Raw genomic sequence first — 6,268 nt, 5'->3', positions numbered from 1 at the left:
CTGATAGATATAAGGCAGATGGGGAAAGAATGGCATTTCATACATGTTGGCACAGATGAGAAAAGATGGCAGAGAGCACAAATTGTATGTCAGTTCTTCTGAATGACCAAATCAAGGATTGTCAAGGCCAATCTCTGCATAAACATTTGACCTTCTCATTTTGCTTGCTTGGGGGCAGAACTGTTACACTTCCTCAACTTTTCCTCTGTTGCAAATAATAGATCTGTTTCACAGTGATGCACCAGCAGCTAAAGGTTAAAATCAGGACATGTATTACAGTTTAAACTGAGAATGCCTGTAAATAGCTACGACCAGGTTGAACACAGGAGAATCCTTATGAATAGTGAAGTGCAGGGACCCATCCTGAGCAAGGACCTCATCTAGATTATTTACTGCTCCCCCCAAAAAGTAGTCCTAAAGAGCCCCATCAGAAATTGGGGGCTATAATGCTTTTATAGGATTTAAACAGAATGGGAACTCTTTGTGGAGGTACAGTGGTACCTCGGGTTACAGATGCTTCAGGTTACAGACTCCGCTAACCCAGAAATAGTGCTTCAGGTTAAGAACTTTGCTTCAGGATGAGATCAGAAATCGTGCTCTGGCGGTGCGGCAGCAGCAGGAGGCCCCACTAGCTAAAGTTGTACCTCAGGTTAATAACAGCTTCAGGTTAAGAACAGACCTCCAGAACGAATTAAGTTTTTAACCCGAGGTACCACTGTATTGATTTCAACCAGAACCACTAATTACCACCACCCATCTCACCAGCAAAACACTTAAAACAAGTTGTTTCCTTGTTGACTGTTTCCTTCCCTTTGAGCCAAAGTCTGGATGCTAAAAACTGCCATGCTTTCGGTGAAAAGAAAAATCAGAAGAGAGTCAAGTAGTAATTGATTTTTTTCCTGCTCCCCCTTACAACATGGTGCCAGTTTTGCTTTGAAGGCCAAAAAAATATTTTTGACAGCTCTTTTTGAAAAGGGAAAGTGCTGATATTTCACTTCACCCCTCCTCCTCCTAGAATTGGTATTCTAGCAAGAATATGGGTGTGTAAATTCAGTGACAATTCTCCAATGTACAAACCATCCTGCCAGAATTATTAATTCTTTACAGAGTCCTGTAATTATTTCATTCATATACCCATTGCTGTTTGGCACAAAAGGCATGTTTTTACTTGGCTTACTGTTTCACCAACACAGGAGCCCGATATGTGGAGAAACGTGACTCAAAGAAGTAGGAGGCCCAGGGTTCGCTCTGATTGTCTAGAAATACACAATCGCTTTGAGGTCCTCTCCCCTAGCATGGAAGACGAAGAGCAGACTCCATTTGAGGATCTCTCCCTCATTACGGTCGATCACGTATATGAAGATGAGCAGCAAAGTCAGTCCTCAGGGAATGTGCAGGCGACCTTGGAACGGACCGCTCACGGAAGAACCCTGACCAAACCTAAGAGAAGGCGTGTAGTGGTGATAGGGGATTCCCTACTGAGGGGAACAGAAGCAGTGATCTGTGGGCCTGACAAGATGTCTCGGGAAGTGTGCTGTCTCCCCGGGGCTAAGATCCAAGATGTAACTGAACGACTGCAAGGAATCATAAAACCCACTGACAAATACCCCTTCCTCTTGGTTCATGTGGGAACCAATGACACTGCAAGCAATAGCCTCCAGAAGATCAAAAGAGACTACGAGGCTCTGGGCAGGAAATTGAAGCAATTAAATGCACAAATCGTCATCTCATCTGTCCTCCCAGTTGAACGACGTGGCCCAGGGAGAGAGAGGAAAATAGTGGAAGTAAACAGCTGGCTTCGCAAATGGTGTAAACAGGAACGGTTTGGATTCTTAGATCACGGACTGCAGTTTCTTGAGGATGGACTTCTGGCAAGCGATGGGCTGCACCTCACAACGGTTGGGAGGAATGTTTTTGCCAAAAAACTAAGAAACCTCATCAGGAGGGCTTTAAACTGACTAATGTGGGGGAGGGAGACAGTGCTCCTGAAGGTAGGAGTCTATTAATTGATGAAGATGATCATCCAAATGTCATAGACCAAATGGAGCAAACAGCAAGCAGACCTAGTGGTGGGAGGAAAAAATCCTTAAATAAGAGACACGGGGGAATGACTAATGGACTTCAATGTCTGTACACTAATGCACAAAGCATGGGAAATAAACAAGATGAGCTTGAGCTCTTGGTACAGCAAACTAAATATGACATAATAGGCATCACTGAAACCTGGTGGGATAAGTCCCACGATTGGAATGTAAAAATGGAGGGATGCAATCTATTTCAGAGAAACAGACCAGACAAGAAAGGAGGAGGAGTGTCGTTATATGTCAGGGATGTGTATACCTGTGAAGAGATCCAAGATTTAGAACCTCAAAGCCAAAGTGAGAGCATTTGGGTCAAAATTAAGGGAGAGAAGAATAATAGTGACCTCATTGTGGGAGTTTACTATAGATCCCCAAGCCAAACGGAGGACATAGATGATGCCTTCCTGGAACAGATGGCCAAGCATGCAAAAGGAAGGGAGATAGTAGTAATGGGGGACTTCAATTACCCAGATATTTGTTGGAGGTCAAACTCAGCCAAGAGCATAAGGTCAAACAGATTCCTCACTGGCCTTGCAGACAACTTCATTGTCCAGAAAGTGGGAGAAGCAACAAGAGGAACAGCCATTTTAGATCTGGTCCTAACCAATGTCGATGACCTGGTTAATGGGGTAGAAGTGGAAGGATCATTAGGCGCAAGTGATCATGCTCTTCTGAAGTTTACTATACAACGGAAAGGAGCAGCCAAGCATACTAGGACTCAATTTCTTGACTTTAAGAAAGCCGACTTCATAAAACTTAGGGAAGTGCTGGGTGAGATCCCATGGACAGTAATACTAAAAGGAAAGGGAGTTCATGATGGTTGGGAGTTTGTTAAGAGGGAGATAGTAAAAGCACAACTTCAGGCAATACCAATGAGACGGAAACATGGAAGGTGCCTAAAGAAGCCAGGGTGGCTATCTAAAGAACTTTTAACTGAGTTAAGATTAAAAAAGGATGTGTACAAAAAATGGAAAAGGGGGGAAACCACCAAAGAGGAATTCAAACAAATAGCCAGCACGTGTAGACACAAAGTCAGAAAAGCTAAAGCACAGAATGAACTCAGGCTTGCTAGAGAGGTTAAAAGCAACAAAAAAGGCTTCTATGGGTATGTTCGTAGCAAAAGGAAGAACAAAGAAACAGTGGGGTCACTCAGAGGAGAAGATGGTAAAATGCAAACAGGGGACACAGAAAGGGCTGAACTCCTCAATGCCTTCTTTGCCTCAGTCTTCTCCGATAAAGAAAACAATGCCCGACCTGAAGAATTTGGAGGAAATGATTCAGCAGAGGAAACACAGCCCAGAATAACTAAGGAGATAGTACAAGAATACTTGGCTAGTTTAGATGTATTCAAGTCTCCAGGGCCAGATGAACTGCATCCAAGAGTATTAAAAGAACTGGCAGATGTGATCTCAGAACCACTGGCAGTCATCTTTGAGAATTCCTGGAGAACAGGCGAAGTCCCGGCAGACTGGAGGAGGGCAAATGTTGTCCCTATTTTCAAAAAGGGGAAAAGAGAGGACCCAAATAATTACCGCCCAGTCAGTCTAACATCAATACCAGGGAAGATTCTGGAGCAGATCATTAAGCAAACAATCTGTGAGCACCTAGAAAGGAATGCTGTGATCACCAATAGTCAGCATGGATTTCTGAAAAATAAGTCATGTCAGACTAACCTGATCTCATTTTTTGACAGAATTACAAGCCTGGTAGATGAAGGGAACGCAGTGGATGTAGTCTACCTTGATTTCAGCAAGGCATTTGACAAGGTGCCCCATGATATTCTTGTAAAGAAGCTGGTAAAATGCGGTCTTGACTATGCTACCACTCAGTGGATTTGTAACTGGCTGACTGACCGGACCCAAAGGGTGCTCATCAATGGTTCCTCTTCATCCTGGAGAAGAGTGACTAGTGGGGTGCCACAGGGTTCTGTCTTGGGCCCGGTCTTATTCAACATCTTTATCAACGACTTGGATGATGGACTCAAGGGCATCCTGATCAAATTTGCAGATGACACCAAACTGGGAGGGGTGGCTAACACCCCAGAAGACAGGATCACACTTCAAAACGACCTTGACAGATTAGAGAACTGGGCCAAAACAAACAAGATGAATTTTAACAGGGAGAAATGTAAAGTATTGCACTTGGGCAAAAAAAATGAGAGGCACAAATACAAGATGGGTGACACCTGGCTTGAGAGCAGTACATGTGAAAAGGATCTAGGAGTCTTGGTTGACCACAAACTTAACATGAGCCAACAGTGTGACGCGGCAGCTAAAAAAGCCAATGCAATTCTGGGCTGCATCAATAGGAGTATAGCATCTAGATCAAGGGAAGTTATAGTGCCACTGTATTCTGCTCTGGTCAGACCTCACCTGGAGTACTGTGTCCAGTTCTGGGCACCACAGTTCAAGAAGGACACTGACAAACTAGAACGTGTACAGAGGAGGGCAACCAAAATGGTCAAAGGCCTGGAAACAATGCCTTATGAGGATCGGCTAAGGGAGCTGGGCATGTTTAGCCTGGAGAAGAGGAGGTTAAGGGGTGATATGATAGCCATGTTCAAATATATAAAAGGATGTCACATAGAGGAGGGAGAAAGGTTGTTTTCTGCTGCTCCAGAGAAGCGGACACGGAGCAATGGATACAAACTACAAGAAAGAAGATTCCACCTAAACATTAGGAAGAACTTCCTGACAGTAAGAGCTGTTCGACAGTGGAATTTGCTGCCAAGGAGTGTGGTGGAGTCTCCTTCTTTGGAGGTCTTTAAGCAGAGGCTTGACAACCATATGTCAGGAGTGCTCTGATGGTGTTTCCTGCTTGGCAGGGGGTTGGACTCGATGACCCTTGTGGTCTCTTCCAACTCTATGATTCTATGATTCTATGATTCTATGATTCAAAGACCATTTATCAGGAAGAAAAAGATGACACTTGGGGAGCTTCCAGACAACCTATTTATTGAGCATCCACCCTGATCTGTTTGCAGGGAGATTAGATAGCATTGACTATTTTATTATTTTATTTTATTTTATTAAATTTCTATACCACCCTTCTCCCAGGATCACAGGGTGGCTTACAATACAAACCATTTACATTGAAAAGTTTCCTGGAAGGTTAAATGATGTTGCATCCAAGGAAGTATTCCTACACTTTCCAGTGCATTTTTTTCATAATTTTCCTTAACATAAAAATGCTTAAAAAAAAAGAAAAGGAAGCAGTGGTGACACACCAATGAGATGTGACTCTTAATCCAAAATACTTTTCATCTGGCTCCTTGAGATCATTTGTTACCCAGTTTAATACAGCCTGTTTTGCATTCTGAAATATTTCTGAAAGTTAGAAAAGGAAATGTATCCAAATTTTATAAATGTCTGATCTGGAATATCTCGGCCATAAAATATAAAGTGGTGTCTGGAATCCTGTTTGAATATATCATCAGGATGTTGTTAGCCACGGCTCAATACTCAACTCATGTAAACCTTTGATTGTAACTTCTCACATTCTTTTCGAATGAGGTGATATGCAATTGAGATTCCTGCCTGATGTTTTTTAAGACCAGTTGTTATGCTCCAAACAGGGGTTTTTCCTTGACCATTTAACTCCAGACATATTAATATAATTAAATGGTTTCTGAAACCTGGAAAAATCATTACGCCTTTCATGATGGAAAAGCAATTGTCTTCAGGAGTGGGGGTTTTTTTTTTTTTAAGACATATGTCTTCAGGACCCTTTTCAAAGTTCTGATCTCTGATGGTGGTAGAATCAGTCTGTTCAGAAAACATGCATGCAGGTTTCTTTGGAAGACACAGTTAAAAACCCAAGATGATGACAGGTGCCTGCAACCATTCACTTAAATGGAACGAAGCACACAGAGTCATTTTCTGAAATGGGAGGCCAAGCCTGCTGGAATAGATAGATAGACAAGAGGGAAACTGAGAAAACTGGGGGGAGAGCACAATATTTTGTTTACAGAAGGTATCAAGTTTTTCTCTTTCATGTCTAGAGCCAGCCCAATACATTTTGCTATCTGAGGCAAAGAACAATACACATTTATTTTTCATATATTTATTTTTACCCCACCTCCCCCCCCCCGAAAGGCTTTGCAAACCATCTTCAGAGGCAGCCCTACATATAATACACTGAGGTAATCTAACCTGGAGGTTATCAGAGCATAAGCAACAGTGCTTAGA

Source organism: Podarcis tiliguerta (genome assembly GCF_965153285.1).
Source record: "Podarcis tiliguerta genome assembly, chromosome: 9".
In the NCBI taxonomy this organism is placed as follows: Eukaryota; Metazoa; Chordata; class Lepidosauria; order Squamata; family Lacertidae; genus Podarcis; species Podarcis tiliguerta.
This window is presented reverse-complemented; position numbering follows the sequence as displayed.